The sequence below is a fragment of the Acinonyx jubatus genome, chromosome B4 (genome assembly GCF_027475565.1).
Source record: "Acinonyx jubatus isolate Ajub_Pintada_27869175 chromosome B4, VMU_Ajub_asm_v1.0, whole genome shotgun sequence".
Lineage (NCBI taxonomy): Eukaryota > Metazoa > Chordata > Mammalia > Carnivora > Felidae > Acinonyx > Acinonyx jubatus.
The window spans coordinates 26,165,359-26,189,559 of record NC_069387.1 but is presented as its reverse complement, the minus strand read 5'-3'; the positions used below and the strand labels follow the sequence as shown (position 1 = coordinate 26,189,559).

Below are 24,201 nucleotides of genomic sequence, written 5' to 3'. Positions count from 1 at the left end.
TTTTTTTTTTTTTTTCCCAGAATAGCTACTTAAAACCGTAAGTTCCAGCTAAGCAACTTCTTGGGATCATTAGCACATTAATTAATAACCAGAAAGACATAGGAAGATGTATATATGATATTTGCTCTGAAGTGTAACACAATTCTCTGACTTCATAACCAAAACTTTTCAAACATGAGTACCGAAAGTAACAAAGAGAATCTGATCCCTTTCCCCACTTACGAAAAAAAAGAAAGAAAGAAAGAAAGAAAGAAAGAAAGAAAGAAAGACAGACTTGCCTTTCCCTTTGTTTCACTATTGAGGCTACTGACTTCTAGCCTTGGCAACAATACAAAAATGATTTTGAAGCAATGATGAAGAAACGTTCGGTAAAGTTTCTCTTTAATGAAAGGACACGAATTTCACAATGAATGCAGTTTGTATGTTTATAAATGTGACCAGTTCTCAGATACAAACAAAGTCCACCATTATAATTGCCATCAGACTACTGAAGAATTTCAAATAACTGGAATGTTTGGCGAGGCCTTACTGTCATCAGAAAGAAGTAAATCATAAGAAAACAGTTTATTTTGAGATTTTTAAAGAAAACCTATAAAATATTGTGCCTGTTCATTTCATCTCTACCTCCTACATCTAGAAACATAACAGAATGAGAAGGAATCTTCTAGGCCTTGTGGCTGTTTGAGGCATAAACACAGATTCAGGTATGTTTACTCTGCTCATACTGACTTTTCCACTCTGGATTTTGGTGGGATTATTATGGTTCATGTAATTTTATTATTTTCAACAAATTGTTAAATGTGGTCTGTTTGTATACCTCTGTAAGATTTTTCATTTAAATAAATTGACAGCTTATAAAACAATCCTTTTGCTGGACCATGAAATACTAAGGTAGTTTGGAAAATATGGTCATTACAACAATACTTAGCACAATACAGGAAAGGATAAAATGTACTATAATCCAAAAAAGCTAATCAAGATTATGGATTGAGTATACACTAAATCCCCTCCCCTCCATTCCAATATGTAGGAATGTCTCTTGTGCCAAATGCATAGACATATTAGAAAAATGTTAAATTATTCCAAAAGAAAAAAAAAAAGTTGTACTGAAAAGCAAGAAAATCAAGAAATAACCATGGATGCCTAAGAAAAATTATGTTAATTTAAGAACCAAACACAGGTAAAGTAAGAATTAGTGAATTTAAATTCAATGTCCCAGAACACAGAACAGAGAGATAAAAACATGGAAGTTATAAACAAATCATTTAGAAGCACCTGGGTGGCTCAGTCAGTTAAGCATCTGACTCTTGATTTCAGCTGAAGTCACATTCTCATGGTTCGTGGGATCGAGCCCCGAGTCAGGCTCTGTGTTGACAGCTCAGAGCTTGCTTGAGATCCTCTCTCTCTCTCTCTCCCCCTTTCTCTCTGCCCCTCCCCTACTTGTGCTCTCTGTCTCTTTCAAAATAAATAAACTTAAAGAAAAAAAGCAAATCATTTAAAACGCAGAGAATAGAACAAGAATTTGATTAACAGATTTCCAAAAAGAAAGGAGAACACAGAAAGAATAAAGGAGAGAAAATACACAAATTGCTAAAACTGGGGAAATCTCTGGAAAAAGAGAAAGATACAAGTCAAAATAAAAATACCCAGTAGGGATTAATAAACTTTAAATATCTCTATATCTTTATCTATATGTCATATTAAAACTGCAGAAATTTTGAGGGGAAAGAAAAGGCAATAGAAGCTATAAGAGAAAAAATTAGATTGCCCACAAAAGAACTACCAATAACAGAGTTCTCATGAACAATTAAGGGGGAAAAAATGCCAGAAGAAAACTGAGTAATGTCTTAAAAGGACGGAGGCAAAATTGCCATGAACTTAGAATTCTATGCCTGTACTAATTTTCCTTTAAGGATGAGGACAGAATAAATGCATCGTCAGAGACACTAGGACATAGACAACCTGAGTATATTTTCGGATGCTTCCTGGAAGAACCACTAAAGAGCAAAGAAGATGTCGCCACAAGAAAGAAAAGTAAACCCGTCCTGAAGGAAGACATTGCAAGGAACAGGCATGGGAACAAAATATGAAGAACGTGGGGGAGAACCTAATGAAATATCTTTTAATAAATCAACACAAGAGAAGTAACAGAAAGAGAAAGGAAGGGAAAGGGGAAGGAAGAGAAGAAAGGAAAGAAATGTCAGTGCCATGGAAACAAGCATGAACTAAGTAAAATGTGATCACATGGCATTGAGAGGAGAGTGTGCGAAAGTAGCTGGGAGAGTGTTGCCTCCACTGCCTTGTTAAGGATGAAAGAGATGCTGGTGAATCGTAGGCTTTGAAAGAAGAATATAAATAGGAGTAGGCATATTAAAATTGTATTGCACCGGGGGCTCCTGGCTGTCTCAGTCAGTAGAGCATCTGACGCTTGAACTTAGGGTTGTGAGTTTGAGCCCCCAGTTGGGTGTGGAGCCTAATTAAAAAAATAAAATTGAATTAAGCCTTATGACCACTAAAAGAATAAGAATGCAATAAATAGACTCCATACTGGTAGAAGAAAATAAAACAAATGAATGGGTTACATGGACACCCACCACCTCATGGTGATGGCGGTCTCTGGGAAGGGGACCAGGAATGGGCAGGGCCTGGGGTTGTTGGCTGAAGAGGATTTCAATCTCATCTCCAATGTTCTATTTCAAAAGAAAGAAAGAAAGAAAGAAAGAAAGAAAGAAAGAAAGAGAAAGAAAGAGAGAGAGAGAGAGAAAGAAAGAAAGAGAAAGAAAGAAAGAAAAAGAAAGAGAGAGAGAAAGAAAGAAAGAAAGAAAGAGAAAAACATTGCAAGTAAATAAGAAAATATTTGAGAAGTTAATCTTTCTAGATGGTAGAAATGTAGGTTTTTGTTCCATTACCCTTTATATTTTCCCAGAGTTTTTTAAAATTTTTTAACGCTTTTTTATTTATTTTTGAGAGACAGAGAGACAAAGAGACAGAGCACAAGTGGGGGGAGGGGCAGAGAGAGAGGGAGACACAGAATCCGAAGCAGGCTCCAGGCTCTGAGCTGTCAGCACAGAGTCCGATGTGGGGCTTGAACCCATGAACCATGAGATCATGACCTAAGCCGAAGTTGGATGCTTAACTGACTGAGCCACCCAGGTGCCCCTATATTTTCCCCAATTTAAAATATCCCCCCCACACACAAAAAAAAAAAAAAAAAGAAAGAAAGAAAAAGAAAAGAAAAACTTTTGGCCTTATTTTGACTTATCATCCAAGGAGATGTAGAGTGATGCATTCCAAAGCAATTCAAGTTCGAGCCCCTGAAGTCTGACAGATCAATTCAGTCCACACCGAGAGCAGACGTGGGGCTGTAACACACACCCCATCTCTTATATGCAGGCGAGAAAAATTCTTAATGGAAGGTAACTCCAGTGAACTTAAGGGGTCATTGCCTTTTAAATACTGGTGGGTTATAGAGCCCCATTATCTCATGCTCTGTGTTGGTTTGAGTTACTCGTCTCTGGCTTCTGTGTGCAAGGAGTGGAACAAAGATGTCAACGTAGAAACTACCATAGCCAGGGGTCAGCAGGGGGTTACCCAATTAGAGAACCCTTAAGAAACCACAGAAAAGAAAATAACTTTTCTGTCATAATAAGGACCCTTCCTACTGGAGACAGAACAATCACTTCTGTGTGTTAGTTTTCTCTTACAGCCGGTTAATCATGAAGCACAATGAGAAACACAGTAAGATTGTCTTCTGTGAATGACGGGCATTGGCGGTAGGTTGCCCATGGGATTCCTTGCTCACTAGAACAGCTGTTCGACGACACAACACCCATGCCTGAGGAAAAAGTCACTCTAACAGGAAAGAAGACACAAAAAGCACATCAATGAATGGTCTATATTTGCATTTCCCTCGATGGACGTTTACATGAGAAACCTCAAATGAGCTTCATACTCTTAGATATCCTCTTAGAACGTAGCGAGATCATGATTATTGGCCAAAGGAAGACCTATAAATATCCTACCCATTCTTCAATGGGAAATCCAAGCCTCACGTCTGTGAAGGCTTCCTCTTTGTTACGGACTGAGGAATGGCTCAGGGAGGAGCACTAAGTCAGGATGTCAATGGCATAATCCCTACCCAAGATGACCAAAGCCCAATTGAGGCAGTAGCAGGGGGGATAGAGAATAGGCTTTAAATCCAAGTGAGATTTTGGAGGTAGAAAGCATAGGAGTTGGTGACTGGTTAGCTATGCAGGAGCTGAGATCACAGAAGCACTCTAGGATAATCGCAAACTTCCTTAAAATTCCATCAGTGTACATAGGAAGCAAGAAATAAAAGAGGTAGGGGCGCCCGAGTGGCTCAGTCAGTTAAGTATCCGACTTCAGCTCAGGTCATGATCTCGCGGTTCGTGGGTTCGAGCCCCGCATCGGGCTCTGTGCTGACAGCTCAGAGCCTGGAGCCTGCTTCGGATTCTGTGTCTCCCTCTCTCTCTGCCTCTCTCTCTCTCAAAAATGAATAAATGTTAAAAAAAAAAAAAAAAAGAGAAAGACAGAAAGAAAGAAGGAAAGGAAGAAAGAAAGAAGGAAGGAAGGAAGGAAGGAAGGAAGGAAGGAAGGAAGGAAAGAAAGAAAGAAAGAAAGAAAGAAAGAAAGAAAGAAAGAAAGAAAGAGAGAGAGAAAGAAAAAGAGGTACGTGGGGCATGGGCATGGCAGGAAAGATAACTGGGTGATATTCCAGACACGTTGGGGAACCTACGGGCCTCCGTGGGGTAAAGTCTAGTGAGGAAGTGGAACCATGCCACCAGAAGTGAGGGTAAATCAGGAGACAGTGATTTAGATTCACCAGTACAAGCTGGCAGCTGATTCACGAGTGTGGGTGGGATTGGGCAAGGACAGTGTGATCGGGATAAAAGAGCTGCGAGTCCTCTGATTCAAGGGCTTCAAAGCCATGTTTCTCATGCTATGGGGGAGGGAGGGGCAGTGAGAGGGGTAAGCAGGGGAGACTCGACTCTTCATTTTAAGTATGTTAGATCAGACCTCTCTGGTTTACACATGAGGACTTCCACTTTAGACTTCATTTGAAAAGAGGATCCTATGGCTCAAAAAACTTTTCCAAAAACCACTGCTCCAGCCCATAAATTAACGGAGGTTTGTGAAATTGCTCTGGTGAAACAGGCTGGGGCATACCTGGCCCTCTGCAGTCTGAGCACTGCCCACAGAGTGGAGTCCCGGTAGTAGGAAACCCCTGGAGTCCAAGTAGGCAGGGAGGGGACGTGGTCACAGGCTGGCAAAGTCCCTGCTGGGATGGGAGGAAGATGAGGCTTAGAGGAAGTCAAAGTCCTGGCCAGGAAGGCTGCAAAGTGAGGTTGGACAGGCAGGACGAGAACAGAGTCAAATGCAAGTAGCCAAGTCAATGCTGGGAAAGTCAGGAAGGGTCCAGGTGAGGACACAGCAAAGTGTGAGGCTGAGTCGGTGAGTGGTTGGAACTTTGTCTTCAAATAAAGAACGTGTGACAGGGCAGCTGGAGCTGTTGGAGGAGGCAGGTACGGCACTTTTAAGCAACTGAGCTATGTAACAGTCCTTACTCCAGGTAGAACAGGTCATCAACTAGCTCGCATCATTTAAGGGACTCTGGGACAGTCCAAGAGACACAGCTTTTGCCCGCTGTCCCTAGCTGTGAAATTAAAGTGCAAATACCCGTGGGTGAGGGACTGCATTCTCTTACATTTAAAATTAAAGAGGCGCCTGGATGTCTCAGTCGGTTGAGCATCAGACTCTTGGTTTCGGCTCAGGCTATGATCTCACGGTTCACGGGATCGAGCCCCATGTTGGGCTCTATGCTGACAGCTCGGAAGTCTGCTTCAGATTCTGTGTCTCCCTCTCTCCTCCCCTCCCCCCCCCCATACTCTCTCTCTGTCTCTCAAAAATGAATAAACATTTTTAAATTTCTTTTAAAAAGTGAAATTAAATTAAAATGACCGACAATGAATCAGATGGGAAGCAGATGGGAAAACTAGAGAGGGTTCAAATCAAATCTTGTAATGAAACTGTAGAACTCATGGGATCACCCTTGACCTGAGAAAGTTCATGGGCACTGTAAGTTCAAAGGAGAAGGGCAAGGGTTACTGAAAGTCAGTGGAGTAGGGATGTAGTTGGAAGGACAAATGGTTTCGGCCACAGTTTTGCACTGAACGCTGCCAATACCACCGACCATTGCTGGGACAACAGATCTCTTCTAGAGTCTGGAGCAAAATCTCCTTTTTCTACAAACTTCCCTGACTTCTTCCCTTCCTTGTTGGAAATCTCTGGGGTTAGAAAAAATGCCTTTTAGTCTGTTTGGTGTCATTACCCCCCTGCATGCCTCTATCTGCCTCCACCTCTGCACTTTGCCATCCACCCCGGCCTCTCAGTAAAGCCCTGCACCACCACCCACACACCCCGAGGCAATAAGAACTCAGTTCTGTCTGGATTAGGCTTTGAAGCCATCTTTTTAAATCCCCCTCTACTCAGGATGATTTATCATCCCTCCTCTTTGTCCTTTATGGGTCCCTTTTATTAAAATCCTTGGAAGCTAGGTCTTGTCATTTTTAAATCCTTTTTCCAGAAATATAGAAGGAGAAATAAACCTCAAATACAGTGCCTACCTCATCATAAAAACCACCAGACCATTCCACATTTCCAAGCTTCTAGAAAGAAATGCCGAGACCACCTTGGTCACAATCTCTTCCCTATGCTTATCAACGTTCATCCTACTCTGTCTCTCTTTCCCTTGTTTCTGTATTTTGATTTTCTGATATTGTCTGGACCCAATTCCTGTAGCCCCCAAACCATTACCTCTTTGTTTTGATATTTAAAGAGTTTGTCTCAATACTTTGTATTAAAGATGCAATATAAAAAGTAATTGCCTTGTATCATGGGAAGCCAACCATTTAAAGTGTTGTCAACCAGCATTATTAAATGAATGTGATAATAAAGTTTAAGATGAGTCATGTAAGGCGAAATTACAAATGGGCTCAGATGAAAGAGTCAGCAAGAGCTCCAACCAAGCCTTGTAATGAAGGGATAGAACAGATGACGACATCCTAAAAACCCCATTTCTGTTTGGCTGGATACAGTTTGAAATAATGATAGGTCTATCGAAATGCGCTTAGAGTTCTCCTTTTATTTCAGCTCATGAGCCAAAGACCCTAACGTGCATCGATATTTGCCTCTGTAGATATTGAAAAGGTGAGAAAAAACATTCAAAAATGGCCCTCGCACCCCCCCATGACACATCTCTCTCCAACACCTGTCAACAGAAGTGATGCTTGCCAGCAACTTTCCTAGTCATCAGGAAGGAGCATTTTGCTAATGAGAACATAATGATACCTGACTCCCTGAAGGAAACACTGACTGTTGGAAGGAATTCTAGAATTGGGGTCAAGAAATCTGGGTCTTAGTCCTGGCTCTGTCGTAAGGAGATCTTGGTCAGATCATAAAAACCAGCCTGTGCCTCACTTTCCCCATCTGACAAAGGTAATGAAAGAAAGAAAGAAAGAAAGAAAGAAAGAAAGAAAGAAAGAAAGAAAGAAAGAAAGAAAGAAGAAAGAAAGAAAAGAAAGAAAGAGAAAGAAAGAAAGAAAGAAAGAAAGAAAGAAAGAAAGAAAGAAAGAAAAGAAAAAGCAACCACTGTCCATCTATCTTATGGATTTACTGTGAGCATGCTTTGAAAAAAGTGGAAGGTGTCCCAGTTGGTGCTTAGTCTCATTATTATTTATAGCTTTCTGGACTTCTTCACCTGGACAGGTTTCCTGGAGCTTCCTCACCTCCCCCTCTAAAAGCAGGCAGTGCCGTAAATTTCATTTCATGTAGATAAAAACAATCTGGCCTGACGTGACTGAACAGGAATTAGACGTTGAGCTGATTTAGGATTCGGTGTTCTCTCCTACTCTGAACCCTGTAATTATAGTGTGCTATAAACCACAGTGTAACATATTTGCTACGAGCATTCTAGCAAATAACATAGAATTATAGGGCTGAAAGAGCCCTCAGAGATCATCAAGTCCAACCCATTCATTTTACAGATGAAGAAACTGAGGCCCGGGAAGGTTAAAAAGCTTGTCTGCGGTTTGTACAAGCATCTAATGGCACTGGATTAGGATCCAGATGCCTGATTTCCTCCTCTTGTGGTCTTTCTGGTTGTAAAGCTGCCTTTGCATAATTCAGTTGAACTGATCTGTTGAGACAAATGCTCATTCAGAGATTCCTATCACAGTCGCTGCCCACTTCTGTTATCTAACACACATCTGTCACTCAAGAGTGGCAGGAATTCCTCTTTTCTTACTGGCGTGCATTACGACACTGGAGAAACATTTTCCTGGAGAGGTCTCCCTAGTGGATTGAATTGCTGATGTCTACCCACTGATATCATCTATTCCTCGGAGGCAGATACAGTGGCGCATTGATAAAGACCACAGGGTTGGACCCAGCAAATCCTGGATATGAGTCTTGCTTCCAATTCTCTGGAGCTGGAATCTTGGGGGAGCCTTAGTCTCTTGCTGAGCACTTGTCCTCATCTGGAAAATGGCATAATATTTCCGAAAACACTTTGTAAATTTTCAAGTGTGGTATACATATCGGTGCTTATGGCCTTGAAAGCCCAGCCGAATCCTTGCCTGTGGCAAGGTGTACAAGGGACACTTGTTTAATAATTCTGATCTCACGTTGTGTGACCTGATGGCTCTGGTAAGCATCGCAGAAAACCCACAGACTTACTTCTCCCCCGTTGGTATCTGCACAAAGGTTTCTTCTCCTTCCTCAACACTTTGAGAGTCTCTCTTTTGCTTCTAGCCACTTGGCTCCTTTTCCATCTCTGATGGGAAAAACAAAACAGAAAAACAATCCTGTGCCCTGCGATGTCCTGGCTCCGTATTTTCAGTAATCAAGACTTACCATTTTTGTTAAAGGCTAACTTTAGGAGGTCGGTGCTTCCTCCTGAACAGCTGGAGCAATATACTAAGGGAGTGGTGCCATATTGAACCGGGCATTACTCTTTGGCTTGTAAGTGACAGACACTTGGTTCAAATCCTCTTAAGCAAAAAAAGGCGATTTATTGAAATGGTAGCAGGACAGCTCACAGAACCAAAGATAAGACAGTATAAGCAGGTGTCTGCAGGGACCTCAGGGATGGGAACTAGGGTGTCTCCCTTCCCAGGCTCCTCTGGCTTTTGTCACTGGGTTGGCCTAATTCTTTCCCACTGCAGGCAAGTTCCCCTCCACGCCACAGGTGCCCACGGCATGTCACTTTACAACCAGAGAGAAACCAACTCTGATTTGAGAAATTCTAGAGAAGACCTCTAGGTAGCTTGGCTGAGATCTGGTGTTGAGGAACGAATGAGCTCAGGCTCTATGACACAAGGCTGGACATATAACTCAAGTGTAACATTTTAACCCCCGAGCAAAATCATTAGCTCAAAAAACGGACTGTTTTTCTAGAAGTACACAAGGTCTGCTGGGCAGTCAGAAACAAGAGGTGTCCACCAGCTTTTACGGGCTTGTTTTTCTCCTCTGAGCATAGAACGCTCCCCTAAAACAAAGACACGTAACCAGTCTGATGATCGAAAAGGTAACTCATAAAGGAATAATAGCACGTATTTACAATCAGAAACTTTCTGTATTAATCTTCTGTTTTATCCATAAGGCCTAGCAATCCAACAGCTGTGCCGTGCAAGCAGATCGGAGTAAGACCCTTTGGAAGAGTTAGAGCGTGTGTATCATTTCTCTTTCTACCTTGTCTTTCCGTTGCTTACCTACATCCTCCTACACCCAGTGAATCAAACACATGTCTGAAGTTTTAGTCATAGCTCTAAGACGGCTCCTAGACTTATAACCAGAGTCCTTGCAGACAGTTACCCTTTATGCTAACAAAAGAGTTGTCTTTGACTTTCCTTCCAGATCAGAGGCTCTCAAGCTTTAACATGCATTAAGAACTGCCTGGATGATGTGCTCACATAGGGACACGCTAACCCAGTGGTTCCCAAGCTTGTCTGCACCTTAGGAATCACCTGGGACACTGTTCCAGTACCTAGGCCACACCCAAGGCCCGTGAAATCCCAGTCTCTGAGGGTGGCACACAGACGCTAGGGATTTTTGAGTCTTTCTAGGGGTTTCTCATGTTCTGATTGCACACTAGGTGCCTTGATGAGCTAAAAGTGCCTAGGCCCCACCCTAAATCAATTAAGTTACAATCTGGAAAGAGGCAAGGTGAGATTATTGGACATGAACCTGAGCATTCAAAGAAAAAAACAAAAATTCCCCAGGCGGTTAGTCTTAGTTCACCCCCCAGAGAGCCTAATTAAGAAGGTTGGGGGTGGGGCACAGGTATCTGCTTTAGAGCAAGCGTCTCCACCCCATCGGGGATCTGCACTCACTCTGGGAAACGCTTCACTTACACCGCGGCCATTCAAAGTGTGGTCTAGGAACCAACAGCGCCAGGGCTTTGTTAGAAATCTCTTAGTGTTCTCCAAACCCATGGGGTCTGGCAGAAAGGCAGAAGCCCAGGCCTCATCTCCACCCCCAAATGCTGAATTAGAATCTGCATTTTAGCAACATCTGGGGGATTCACATGCAGATTAAATTTGTTTTGTTTCAGGAACTGTCTTTTCAGGCAACCTTATTTCCTTTTTTTTTTTTTTTTTTTTTTTTTTTTTTTGCCTTTGTGGAGGAGCAGCTCTTTAAGATCCCTCCGTGGTTGGTTGTGCCCATTCAGTGGCCCCCAGTGGTGGGAGCTGCAGACCAGTCTTCAGTGGCAGGTTGAGGGCTCCCGTCCTCAGTAGGGAACCTGCTGAATAGGCACCGAGGGCACCCACATGCCTTCAGAGCCAAGTGCGACTTCAGGCTGAGTAGCAATGAACTCAGGAGCCAGAGCAGGCCATTCGCCCTGGAATTCTTCGTGGCCGCAGCCTCCCCAGCATCCACCTCATGAAGGCCACTGGGTGAGCTCCCTTCTTGGGATCTTACACAGGATTCATCAAGTTGCTCTGAAAACAGAAGGGCCCGGTGATGCCTAAGAGGCCAGAGCAGTTAGGAAATATGAAGAAAAGCAGAGGAAAACATAGACAATTTTTCAAAACGTTTTCATTTCTCCTTAAAGCTCTGACACACTTGAATTATACTTGTGGCAAGAACTACTCTCAAACCCCACGCATTGGGCCAGAGACCCTTATGGTGTTAGCGAATGACTCTCCCATCACGTAGCACACGGCCTACGCTTGTGAGTTCATCAACCAGCGGATTAGATTTAAATATCTCTTGTGTGGAAGTATTTATTAACACCGATGGCACCTTTGAATCATCTGGAGCTTTAAAAAATACTGAAGTCTGGGGCACTTGGGTAGCTCAGTTGGTTAAGTGCCAAACTCTCGATTTCAGCTCAGGTCATGGTCTTACTGTTTGCTAGATGGACCCCCACGCTGGGCTTTGTGCTGAGTGTGGAACCTGCTTGGGATTCTCTTTCTCTCTCCCTCTGCCCCTCCCCTATCAGCATACATGTGTTTTCAATCTCTCTTTCTCTCTCTCTCTCTCTCTCTCTCTCTCTCTCAAAATAAATAAACTTAATAAAAAAAATAAAATAAAAACACTGAAGTCTGGATCCCACCATGACAAGGTTTAATCTAATTGGCTGGAGGTATGGCCAGGTGCACCTGCATTTTTTAAAGCAGCCAAGGTGCAGAACCACTTTTAGGTCTCTGCTCTGATCCAACTGACGATTATTCAGTCTCCTTTCAGTTAGGCTTAAAGATTTTGGTATCAGGGTTTACAGCATTGCCCCTTTAGATTGCACAAGAAAACTCTCTATCAGTCGCAATACGTCTGCATCATGGTTTGGACTTCTCTAAATCTGAAGCGATAAGGCAACCAAGAGATGAAAGGGGGGGAAAAAAAGGCTCAACCAACGTTTTGTTGTCGTTCACCTATCGTTTTTCTTTCATTTCTAACATTTTTTTTACAGGTTATCTCCCCATCTCATTAGATACACAAGTGAAAGTCATCCACAGTAAAACATAAAAGGCCATAACTACAAAAATGTATGGGGATTATTTTTAAGGTTTTTTAAAAAAATTTTTTTAATGTTTATTTATTTTTGAGACAGAGAGAGACAGAGCATGAATGGGGGAGGGTCCGAGAGAGAGGGAGACACAGAATCTGAAGCAGGCTCCAGGCTCCGAGCTGTCAGCACAGAGCCCGACTTGGGGCTCGAACTCACGGACCGTGGGATCATGACCTGAGCCGAAGTCGGACGCTTAACCGACTGAGCCACCCAGGCGCCCCATGGGGATTTTTAATAATACGTTCCAAAGTTCACATTCAGTCCCCTGAAAAATAACATAAGGACCTAGTCATGGGACAGACTAATGAGAAATAAGAGTATCTTGTCCCCTCGGTTTGCACTGTAATGGTGATAAGTTTCCTGAAGAAGCCACCAGACCTGAGCAAGGGCTGAAGTCTGAAACTACACATCACAGCACAGTGTCCACCCCATAATAGGTGCTCAATGAATGCCCATTTCTTTTTCTTCAAAACCCTTGAAGCCTTATTTTGTGCCTCCTGAGACAGTCATCCCATTCAATCTGAATCACTCATTGGCGTGCCTTGCTGTGCCCTTCTAGATTTAGATTGTATATTTCTTGTGAAGAGAGAATCTGTCTTATTTAGCAAGCCCACCCCTTGTGCCCAGACAAGGGCTTAAAAATCAACCCATGAAGGGAGGGGGTGGGTCATGAGAAGTGAGCTATTCCTTTGGATGACTGTCTTCCCAGGCGAGCTGACACTTTCCTTATGGAGGTACTCAGACGGAATTTTCTTAGTTTACCATCAGCCTCTGCTGAGTCATCCCCCTTAAGCCTCTCTCCACCACCTATTCAGATCTCAGCCAGGGGAACCAGCTGTGTGAACAGCAACGGCCAGACTCCAGACATCTGAATAGGGTTTTCACAATGCCAACGGACTCAGACTCCTGCAGACCTGAGTAAATGACACATCAACCCCTTCACGCCAGGTACGGGAGGTCCAGGCTCCAGGATCACACGCTGGACTCTGAAGAGCTGCCTTATCTTTTCTTCCATTCCAGACTGAAGGAAACACAGGCTATCTTGCAGAACACCAGGAGGAACGACGGACATCTTAACCCTGGCCTCAGGACAGCTGATAGCATGAGCAGCTGAGGGCACAGACAGTGGAGGTGAGGGCAATTTTCCCTCGAAGAAAAGAAAGGACGAAGAGGGAAGTTTAGAGAGAAGTGTTGAAATAAATTTCTAGGCCCAAGATGGAGCCACTCCTGTCCGGGTTGCCATATTGGCAACCCATGACTTAGATAACCTCTGTGTCCCCGTAAATGCTCCCCTTAACCAGAAACCTAGTATATCCAGTCAGCCAATCCCCAAAAGGACACACCAACTCTGGGCCTTCTTGCCCAGAAAGTTGACTATATGGCTCCCACCAATCAGATATTTTCTACTTTTCTTTCTTGTTCTGTATTCTTTATCCTGTAAAAGTTTCCTGCCTTCTGACCTATTTTGACCTCCAAATAGAAACTGTCCACTTCATGAAGTGTTACAGAAAGTTTGTATCACTTAAGTTGCTTTCTTTAATCATTTTTCTAACAGAACTAAACATATATTTGAGATACAAATTCACATTGAAACCACTTTCCTGTTTGTTGAGATCTTCTAGAATATTCCATGTGTTTTGAAAGTCTCCTCATTTTTTTTTTCTAAATGTATCAAGTTTCTATTTAAATTCTTGTTAGTTAACATAGAGTGTAATATTAGTTCCAGGAGTAGAATTTAGTGATTCATCATTTACATATAACACTCAGTGCTCATCAAAACAAGTGCCTTCCTTAATGCCCATCACCTATTCAGCCCATCCCCGCCACTTGCCTCCCTCCATCAGCCCTCAGTTTGTTCTCTATACCTAAGAGTCTTTCTGATGGTTTGCATCCATCTTTTTTTTCCCTGTGTTCATCTGTTTTGTTTCTTAAATTCCACACATCAGTGAAATCATATGGTATTTGTCTTTCTCTGACTTATTTCACTTAGCATAATACACTCTAGCTCTATCCACATGGTTGCAAATGACAAGATCTCATTCTTTTTTATGGCTGAGTAATATGCCGTTATATATATACATATATACATGTGTGTGTATGAATATATATGAATATATCTATGAATATATTTATGAATATATATGTATATGTATACATCATGTATATGTATATACATATATATATATATATATGCACACACATATATGTATATATGTATAACACATCATGAGGGTGACATTCATACCCTGTCCCCTAACAAGAAAACGTTACCTCTGCTCCAAAGGCTTCAGTTAAACAGATCATCCAGTTCAACCATGTCCATACTCTTGGTCCATTAGACAGTGCAGTTTATCTACCGGGTCATTCCTTGGTATGACCAAAGGAAACTAAAGAAAGGGAAAAAAGACAATCATGGATTCTTTAGATCAAAAGGAAACTAAGGTAAATATTTACAATTTCTCTCTCTTACTCTCTTGCAGACAACTGATCTCCCTTGGGTAATGCTGGACCTTGTATAATACCTCTTTCTTAGAGTTTCAGGGCAGGCATAAGAGGGCAAGAGGTAAGATTTTTGCTTTTCAACTTTGGTTAAGAGAAGGCAGAAGCGTATGTATATTTAAAACAAAGAAAAATTCATTAAAGGAAGGATCAACTCAAGGCCCAGAAAGCTGGCTACTCTTGGCGGAAGACGCTGGCTGGGAGAGAGGAGAGCACACAGAGAGATGTAAGTCACAGTTACCTCTCAGGCTTGAGATACGGGCAGTGGCTTCACAGCCATTCGCCGTGTTCCTAAAAGCAATAACAAAAACGAGCAGTAACCAAAACCACCTTCTCTCCTGTTCCACTTTTGCCTCGCATGCAGTCGGGGGGGTAAATCTACTCTGCAAGCTATTTGGTTCCATACTTCCTCACTGGTCCTCTTCTGTGAGTCTGAGTTAACAAGTGGACACAAGGGCCGGTTGGAGCCCTCCTTCCCCATCCAGGCCTGAATGTGTGCTGGTCCTGAGGCGGGGCTCCTGTGCTGTGGAGGCTCGCCAGACAGTGGAGAGATCGTAAAATACGGCTTTTCCACCAACTCCTCTTTACCCGTGAGTCATGCTGCTGGTAAGAAGCGGTGTTCCTCTTTCTGATGTGTATCTCCCTCGGAAACGCTTGGACAGGTGGATCCAGGCATTCGTGGGGCTAGTTGTCATATCAGAAAACACTGCAGAAGCTTTCCCAACCAACTTGTTTGATCCACAGCATACACACACCTAGTGTCCCCATTCCCGCCGTAAAACAAACAGAACTGTGGCCTTGGCTCGCAGAGCTGGGGGTGAATCCTGGCCTCCCCTCTTCCCAACTGTTGAGTTGTTTGCTGATTCTGTTGGCTAATACCATTTATAACATTTGTATTAGTGTCATTGTGCGGTTTAATTTTGGATTCAGTAAACTAATGAAGAATAGCAACAGAGGGTTTCTTTTCTAAAAGTAAGTTGAGTGTTTTGGAAAGCTACATTCAAGCGCGTTGCTACGACAAACACTGTTGTCAAAGCAGGTGAGAAATAGACAACTAAAAAAAATGGTTGGGTAGAAAGCCGCGGAAATCCACAAGAAGTCTGCACTCTGGTTGTTTGCAAGTGTCTTCAGTTTTGCTCGAGTCTAAAGAAAACAAAAGTGGAGATGAAGCATGCTGGTTTACAGAAGTCGCTTTGGCAAGAGAAAGGATAAAGAACCCAGAGGAGTGGACCCATATTGGAGCTAAGGCCTCAGTCCTGCATCGCATCAAAAGCTTGATGAATGAGCCGATGGATTTGCAGATTTTAAGTCAAAATGGCTTTAAGGTATGTATGTAGCATTTTCAATGCTTTCCTGTCTCGTAATATTATCATTATTTTTATTAACTCACCTTCCAACTGTATTGGCAGGGAAGATTCCTGCCGTGACTTAATAATAATGATGAATACCTGGGAAGGTGGAAACAACGACAAAATGCCACATTTCCATCACTGTCTCCTTCACCCTTTATTTATTACGGGTTTTAAACTAGAACTTAGAAAAGAGAAGATAGCACTTTGCCTCAATCAAGTCACACATGATACTCCTCAGACTTCCAATAAAGTTTTTAGAGTAACCTTTACTTAATTCTACAAGCTCTAAATTCACGATGCCATGACTGTATCTCACAGATAGGCGAAGAATGCAAATCAAGTTGAGTTCCTGTGATGGGTCCAAACCCCACCCCAGTCTGCGTTCCAGAGGCAACTGCTATCATCCATTTGTAAGTGTCCTTTTCCATACATTTACATGTATATGTCTATAAAAACGTAGAGTCATGTCTATAGAAAATGTACAGGAAGGCTTTATGTTTTCTGCTTCATTTTACAGAAAGGATTTCCTTTTTTTAACTTTTTCTTCCCGGCTTTTTCAAGGAATAATTTACAAACGTAATTGCATATAAAGTGTACAACGTGATCATTTGATATACATATATATTGTGGAATGGTTACCAACAGCAAGGTAATTAACACATCCATCGTGGCACATAGTTAACTTTTTTTTTCAGCCAATTCCAAGTGACCATACTGTATTATATAGTCACCTATGTAGAGTTAGACAATAGTCAACATGCTGTATTAGATCCTCTGAACTTACGCATCTTGTAACTGAAAATGTGTGCCCTTTGACCTACATGCTCCATTTTCCCCCCCTCCCCATCTCCCCTGGCAACCTCCTTTCTCTCCTTCTCTGTTTCTATGAAATCGGCTTTTTTTTTTCTTTCTTTAATTCCACGTATTGGTGAGACAGTGCTCTATTTGTCTTTCCCCGTCGGGCTTATTTCACTTCACGTAATACCCTCAAGTTTCATCCGTGTTGTCACAAATGACAAGATGTTCTTCCTTTTTAGTGAATAATCGTGTGTGTGTGCGTGTGTGTGTGTGTGTGTGTGTGAGTGACACATTTTCTTGATCCGTTCATCTACTGATGGACATTTAGGTTATTTCCGTGTCTTGGCTATTGGGAGTAATGCTGCCATAAACATGGGAGTGCAGGTATCTCTTTGAGATGCTGATTCTGTTTCCTTCAGATAAATACCCAGAGGTGGGAATGCTGCATCATGTGATAGTTCTATTTGTGATTTTCTGAAGAACCATCATACTGTTTTCCATAGTGGCTGCGCCAGTTAACATTCCCACCAACAGTATTTAAACGTTCCCCTCTCTCCACATCCTTGCCAACATTTGTGAGCTCTTGTCTTCTTAATAGCCCTCTACCAGGTGTGAGGTGATCTCTCACATGGGGTATCGATTTGCATGGCCCTGATGATTGGTGACATTAAGCACCCTTTCTTGCACCTGTTGGCCATTTGTATGTCTTCTTTGGAAAAATGTCTACTCAGGTCACAGGCCCATTTCATAACTAGATTGTCTGAGGGTTTTTTAAGGTTGAGTCGTAGGAGTTCCTTATCTTTTAAAAAAAATTGTTTTAAAGTTTACTTATTTATTTTAAGAAAGACACACAGCGTGAGTGAGGGAGGGGCAGAGAAAGAGGGAGACAGAGAATCCCAAGCAGGCTCCATGCTGCCAGTGCAGAGCCCGACACAAGGCCCAAACTCAAGAAACCACGAGATCACGACTTGAGCCAAAACCAAAAGTCAGATGCTTAACCGACAGAGCTACCCAGGTGCCCCTATGAGGTTCTTATATTTTTACAATGTTAAGCCCATATAAGATACATGGTTTGCAAATATTTTCCCCCATTCTGTGGATTGTCTTTTCAATTTATTGATGACTTCCTCTGCTGTGAGGAAGTTTCTAGGTTTGATATACTCCTACGTGTTTATTATTGCTTTTATTGCCTGTGCTTTGGTGTCTTATCTTAAGAAATCCCTGCTAAGACCAGTGTTGGGAGCTCGCAGCCTGTGTTTCCTTCTAGGGGTCTTATAGTTTCAGGTCTTATATTTAAGCCTTTAATTTATTTCAAGTTAATTTTTATGAATGGTGTACGACAGGAGTTTAGTTTCATTCTTGTGCATGTGAATATTCAATTTTCCTAACATCATTTATTGAAGACATTGCCCTTTCCCCAATTTATATTCATGGGTCCTTTGTTCTGAATTAATCAGACATATATGTGTAGGTTTATTTCTGGGCCCTCTATTCTGTGCCATTGATCCATGTGCCTATTTTTATGCCAGTACCATACTGTTTTGACTACTATAGCTTTTTAAATATAGTTTGACATCAGAAAATATGATGGCTCTGGCTTTGTTCTTTCTCAAGATGGTTTTCGCTATTTGGAGTCTTTGTGGTTCCATCCAAATTTTATGATTTTTTTTTTGAACTTCTGTGAAAAATGCCATTGAGATTTGGGTAGAGATCGCATTGAATCTGTAAATCACTGTGGGTAGCACGAACTTTTTAACAATATTAATTCCCCAATCCATTAACATAGGCTATCTTCCCATTTATTTGCATCTTCTTCTATTTCTTTTATCAGTCTTACAGTTTCCAGTGTACAGATCTTTCACTTCCTTGCTTAGATTTATTCCTAAGTATCTTATTTTTTTAATTTTTCATCTTATTTTAGAGAGAGTGAGCACAGGAGCAGGGGAGAGGGGCAGCGGGAGGGAGGGAGAGAGAGAGAGAGAGAGAGAGAATCTTAAGCAGGCTCCACACTCAGTGCAGAGCCCAACGGGGGACTCGATCCCACGACCCTGGAGTCAAGTCCTGAGCCAAAATCAGAGTCAGATGCTCAACCAACTGAGCCACCCAAGCACCCCATTATCTTATTATTTTTGATGCTATTGAAAAGGAATTGCTTTCTTAATTTCTCTTTCAGATAGTTTGTTGTTAATGTATAGAAATGCAACTGATTTCTGTGTTGAGTTTGTATCCTGCAACTTTACGAAATGCATTTATTAGTTCTATCAGCTTTTGTTGGAGTCTTCGGGGTTTTCTATACATAAAATAGTGTCATCTGCAAATGGCTCTCGTTTTACTTCTTTCTGATTTGGCTACTTTTTTTTGTTTTGTAAGTAATTGTTCTGGCTAGAACTTCCCGTACTATATTGAATAGTAGTGTTGAGTCTTGTCTGACTCCTGTTCTTGGAGGAAAGGCTTTTAGCTTTTCACCATTGAGTACGATGTTAGTTGTAAGCTTGTAATAGATGGCCTCTATTATGTTCAGGTACATTTCTTTTATACCTAATTGGTGGCAAGTTTTTATCACGAAAGGATGTTGAATTTTCTCAAATGCTTTTCTGCCTCTGTTGAGACGATTATATGATTTTTCTATGTGGTGCATCGTATTTATTAATCTGCACATGTTGAACCATCTTTGCAACTCAGGGGCAAATCTCACTTGATTATGGCATATGATCCCTTTAATGTGCTCTTGAATTCCATGTCGTTAGCATTTTGTTGAGAATTTTTTAATGTATTTTCATGAGGGATACTGGCATGTAGTTTCGTTTCCTTCTAATGTCTTCGTCTGGTTTCAGTATCAGGGTAAAATTGGCCTCATAAAATCAGTTTAGAAGTGTTCTTTCCTCTTCAGTTTTTTGGAAGAATTTGGAAGAATTGGTACTAACTCTTTAAATGTTTGGAACAACTCAACAGTGAAGCCATCTGGGTTTGGGTTTGTTCGCTGGGAAATTTTTAACTGGTGTTCAATCTCCTTGTTTGTTATTGCTCTATTCAGATTTTCTATTGTGTCATGATTCAGTCTTGGTAAGTTGTGTGTTTCTAGGTTTGAATCTATTTATTCTAAGTTATCTGATGTTGGCTTACAATTCTCATAGTAGTAGCCTTGTGAGTTTTTGTATGTCTGTGAAACAAGTTGTAATGTCTCCTCTTTCGTTTAGAATTTTATTTATATGAATCATCTCTCTTTTTTTTCTTAGTCTAGCTAAAGGTTTGTCAATTTGTTTACCTTTTCAAGAAACCAACTCTTAGTTTTAATGGTCTCTTCTAGTCTCTATTTCCTTCCTAGTCTCTATTTCTCTTCCTAGTCTTCCTAGTCTCTATTTCATTTATTTCTGCTTTAATCTTTATTATCCCTTCTTTCTGCTAACTTTGGGTTTAGTGTGTTCTTTTTTTATTCCTTGAGGTATAAATTTAGGTTGTTTATCTGAGATCTTTCTTTTTTCTTAGTACATACATTTACCTCTATAAACTTCCTCCTTAGAATTATTTTGCACATCCCATAAGTTTTAGTATGTTGTATTTGCATTTCATTTTCCTCAAGATATTTTTTTTTATTTCTCTTTTGATTTCTTCTTGGACTTAGTGTTTGTTCAGGAGTGTATGGTTTAATTTCCACATATTTTGAATTTTCCAGATTTCTTCCTGTTACTGATTTCTACTTTCATACTATTCTGGTCAGAAAATAGATTTGATACGATTTTAGTCTTCTTAAATTTCTAAAGATTTGCTTTGTGGCCAACATGGAATCTGGTCTGGAGAATGTTCTTTAAGTGCTTGAGAAGAATATGCTACTGTTGGATAAAATGCACTGTATATATGACTGTTAGGCTCATTTGGCTTCAAAGTGAAGTTCAAGTCCATTATTTCCTTATTGACTTTCTGTCTGTATGATCTATCCATTGTTGAAAGTAGGGTATTGATGTCCTGTACTATTATGACATTGTTGCCTATTTCTGTTTTCAGATATATTAATAATTGTTTAATCTACTTAGCTTAAATCCTGGGTACATACATATTTACAATTGCTATATCCTCTCAATGAACTGACCCCTTTATTATTATATAATGACCTGCTTTGTCTCTTGTTACAGTTTTTGACTTAAAGGCATTTTGTCTGATTTCAGTATAGCTATCTCTGGTCTCTTTGGGTTTCTGTTTGCATGGAGTATTTTTCTCCATCTCTTCACTTTCAACCTAGGAATGGCCTTAAAGCTTAAGTGAGTGTCTTATTGGTAGCATATAGTTAGGTCTTCTTCTTCTTCTTCTTCTTCTTCTTCTTCTTCTTCTTCTTTATTCTTTTTAATCCATTCATCCACTCTACACCTTTTAATTGGAGAACTTAAATCATTCACGTTTGGTGAATGGTGGCTTACTACCACCATTTTGTTCATTGTTTTCTGGTTATTTAGTAGTTCCTTTACTACTTTCTTCCTCTCTTTCTTTGTAAACTGATGATCTTTTTGTAGTGGGATTGATTTGTTTCTCTTTATTATTTGTGTATCTGTTAAGGTTTTCGCTTTGTGATTACCATGAGGCTTTCACAATACATCTTACAACTGTTTATTTTAAGCTTAGAACGACTTACCTTCAATTTCATAGAAAAGTTCTACACATTTACTTGTCTATCCTACATTTTATGTTGTTGATGCCACAATTTATATGTTTTTATATCGTGTGTCCATAAGCCAAATATTGTAACTATTGTTATTTTTAATACTTTTGTCTTTTAACATATATGCTAGACTCCAAAGTGATTTATACACCACCATTGCATATTAGAGTACTTTGAATTTTACTCTATGTTTCTCATGTTTACCAGCAAGTTTTATACTTCAGTATGTTTTCATGGTACTAACCAGGGTCCTTTCACTTAAGCTTAAAGAACTCCTTTTAGCATTTCTTGTAAGGTCAGTCTATTGGTGACAAGTTCTCTCAGTTTTTGTTTGTCTGGAAAAGTCTTTATCCCTCCATTTCTGAAGGACAACTTTGCCATGGAAAGTGTTCTGCTTGGCATTCTTTTTTTTCTTTTAGCATTTAGCACTCTCCTCTAGACTGCAAGATTTCTGAGGAGAAAACTGCTGATCACATTATCAAGGTTCCCATATATGTGACTAGCCTTTTTTTCTCTCGTTGCTTTCAAAATGCTCTCTTCTTTGATTTTTGAGATGTTCACTATACTGTGTCTCCATGAAGATCTTTTTGGATTGAATCTGTTCAGGGATCTTTGAGCTTCATGCGCTTAGATGGCCATATCTCTGTGAGGACAGCTCAGAGCCTGGAGCCTGCTTCGGATTCTGTGTCTCCCTCTCTCTGCCCCTCCCCCACTGGCACTCTGCCTCTTTCTCTCTGTCTCAAAAGTAAATAAACATTGAAAGAAAAAAGAATGCTTTCCCTGAAACCCTCTTGCACTGTTGGTGAGAATGCAAACTGGTGCAGCCACTCTGGAAAACCGTGTGGAGTTTCCTCAAAAACTTAAAAATAGATCTACCCTATGACCCAGCAATAGCACTGCTGGGAATTTACGCAAGGAACACAGGAGTGCTGATGCATAGGGGCACCTGTACCCCAATGTTTATAGCAGCACTTTCAACAATAGCCAAATTATGGAAAGAGCCTAAATGTCCATCAACTGATGAATGGATAAAGAAGATGTGGTTTATATATACAATGGAACACTACTGGGCAATGAGAAGGAATGAAATCTTGCCATTTGCAACAATGTGGATGGAACTGGAGGCTATTATGCTAAGTGAAATGAGTCAGTCAGAGAAATACAGATATCATATATTTACACCCATATGTGGAATTTGAGAACTCAACAGAAGACCATAGGGGAATGGAAGAGGAAAAAATAGTTTCAAACAGAGAGGAAGGCAGACCATAAGAGACTCTTTTTAAATATTTTTCTTTTTTCTTTTTAATGTTTATTTATTTTTGAGAGAAATAGAGAGACAGTGCGAGCAGGGGAGGGGCAGAGAGGGAGACATAGAATCCGAAGCAGGCTCCAGGTTCTGAGCTGTCAGCACAGAGCCCAACGTGGGGCTCGAATCCACGAACCGTGAGATCATGACCTGAGCCGAAGTCAGATGCTTAACCTACTGAGCCACCCAGACGTCCCAAAAGAGACTATTAAATACAGAGAACAAACTGAGGGTTGATAGAGGTGGCAGGGGAGAGGGGAAAATGGGTGATGGGCATTGAGGAGGGCACTTGTTGTGATGAGCACTGGGTATTGTGTGTAAGCGATGAATCATGGGAATCTACTCCCAAAGCTAAGAGAACACTGTATACACTGTATGTTAGCTAACTTCACAATAAATTATATTTAAAAAAAAAAAGAATGCTTTCCCTGTTCTAAAAATCAGACATACTTGTCAATGTTTTCTTCTAATGCATTTACATTTCTACTTTCTTAACATTTAGATGTTTAATCTATATGGAGTTTATTTTTAAAATTAGTTTCAGTACAGATTTCATTTCATTTCATTTCATTTCATTTATTTTTGCCAAATTGTTACATAAATTTTCTAACACAAAAGCTTATTTTGGAATATTCACTGGGATTGCATTAAATATAGAGATTTACTCTATGATGAATTAAATCTTATAACAATGAATCTTATCCATAAAACTGTATCAGTTACGCAGATGTTCTTTAAGGTGATTTGGTAAAGTTTTAAATTATTTTTTTAAAGATCTAAGATTTTGAACATTTATTGTACAATTAATTCCTAAGGATTTAATGGTTTTTATCTCTGTCTCTCTCTTTCTGTCCCTATCTCTATCTCTATGTCTCTTGCACCCTCCCTCCTTCCACAAGCACACACACACACACACACACACACACACACACACCATTTATAGTTTTTAAACAGTTAGTGGTGGGGTACACAATAGTAATAGGCTGTTTTAAATGATGATATCATATCCTGCCATGCTGCTAAACTCCCATATTAGCTCTAACCCCTTGTACTTTGATTTTCATGGATATCTAAGTAGATAATGTTATCTTCACATAATGGCATGACATTTATTCTTCAAAGTTCTTATTCTTTCTTTGTGTATATGTGTGTATGATTTCATTGATTAGTATTGCTTCTAAAAGGTAGAATAAAAATTACGGATGGCAAGCATTCTAGAACTTTTCTTGGTTTTAGTGAGAATGACTCTAATGTGTTATTATTCCATATAGTGTTTGCTGTAAATTTCTTCTTTTTTTCCACTGTGAATTTCTAATTGATATATTTTATTGGGTCAAGGCAACATCTTTTTTTTTTTTATTTTTATATATTTTTGAGAGACAGAGTATGAGCAGGGGAGGGGCAGAGAGAGAGAGAGAGAGACACAGAATCTGAAGCAGGCTCCAGGCTCTGAGCTGTCAGCACAGAGCCCGACATGGGACTCAAACTCACAGACCGCGAGATC

The 24,201-nt window shown here is 40.6% G+C and overlaps 1 long non-coding RNA gene and 1 other non-coding gene across 10 annotated transcripts in view; both read right to left on the bottom strand.

Annotated features, from left to right (window-relative positions):
• LOC106977351 (uncharacterized) overlaps positions 1 to 24,201 on the bottom strand; it is a 119,696-nt gene that overhangs the window by 18,127 nt on the left and 77,368 nt on the right. For 5 of the 9 annotated variants that reach the window (XR_008299973.1, XR_008299972.1, XR_008299974.1 and 2 more), the window contains 2 exons: positions 14,360 to 14,475; positions 8,755 to 8,851 (listed from right to left, as the gene is read on the bottom strand). This is a non-coding gene — a long non-coding RNA (uncharacterized LOC106977351). Of the gene's footprint in view, positions 1 to 8,754; positions 8,852 to 10,705; positions 11,019 to 14,359; positions 14,476 to 24,201 lie in introns of those variants that run through there. The other 4 variants (XR_008299980.1, XR_008299981.1, XR_008299978.1 and 1 more) reach the window with 2 other exon arrangements.
• LOC113603775 (small nucleolar RNA SNORA62/SNORA6 family) lies at positions 11,152 to 11,300 on the bottom strand. The gene has a single exon (XR_003425460.1). It is a non-coding gene; the product is annotated as a small nucleolar RNA SNORA62/SNORA6 family (small nucleolar RNA).